Source organism: Vitis riparia, chromosome 13 (assembly GCF_004353265.1).
Source record: "Vitis riparia cultivar Riparia Gloire de Montpellier isolate 1030 chromosome 13, EGFV_Vit.rip_1.0, whole genome shotgun sequence".
NCBI lineage: Eukaryota > Viridiplantae > Streptophyta > Magnoliopsida > Vitales > Vitaceae > Vitis > Vitis riparia.
In genome coordinates this window covers 4,711,056-4,711,993 of record NC_048443.1, presented here as the reverse complement: position 1 = coordinate 4,711,993, position 938 = coordinate 4,711,056, and positions in this window count along the sequence as shown.

The following is a 938-nucleotide window of genomic DNA, read 5'->3' as shown; positions in this document are numbered from 1 at the left end:
TGACTCAAAAATAAAAACAACTAAAACTATGCAATATACAAAACTAAATAAAATATATAGAATAGATAAATATAAAGGAAAAAGAAAACAATAAACTAAAACCATTTAAATGAAGTATATTTAAAAAAATGAGATTGATTCTTTCAAAGATAGAAACTCATGTTTTGTCATGCATTTTATCATCAAAAAAGGTTTTTAATCTTAAGTTTTCAAATAGAACCAAATGAGCAATTAAAGGTCACTTGTGCATCGAGTTCCAATGTTTATTGTATGTTTGATTTGTGGTTGACTAAAGTGGTCAACCAATTGACCTAAATTGTTGATCGATTTAGGGGAATTTTCTTAAATGATTGGCAAAAAGCTTTCGATTGAAGCAGAGCCTTGATCGGTCAAGCCAGAGACTTGATCCATTGACTAAATGCTACATTAATTATCATTCTTTACTACCTAATAGCTTGTAAACATTGGTTGAGCCTTATTGTGTTTAATAGTTAGGTTGAGCTTCTATCTCCTATATAAAGTTCTATTCTTCATGTTCAATTATCTATAGAGCCTTAGAAAAGAATTTTGAGTGTGCTAAGTTTAAACTTGAATTTCATTCTTAGTGTACCTTATCAATCATAGTTTATACTGTATCCAACGAGCAAAATTATAAATAATGAGTTTTAAGCTTTGTAAACTCAATCCTGTAACCTTGTGAGGGTAGACTCAAATGTGTGGTATCACTTATGCGAAAATTCAAGTATGAGACATCACTTGATAGTTTGCCAAGTGTGGGGTATCACGTGGAGAATCCAAGAGTGAGACACCTCTTGATAATTGTTGAATGTCACTTGAAACCAAGAATCTAAATGTGCAAATATATGATGTTTGGTTTGAAGCTTTAAAGATAGTGAAATATGAGTTTGGAATTGAAATAAGAGGATAGTGGATGTAGA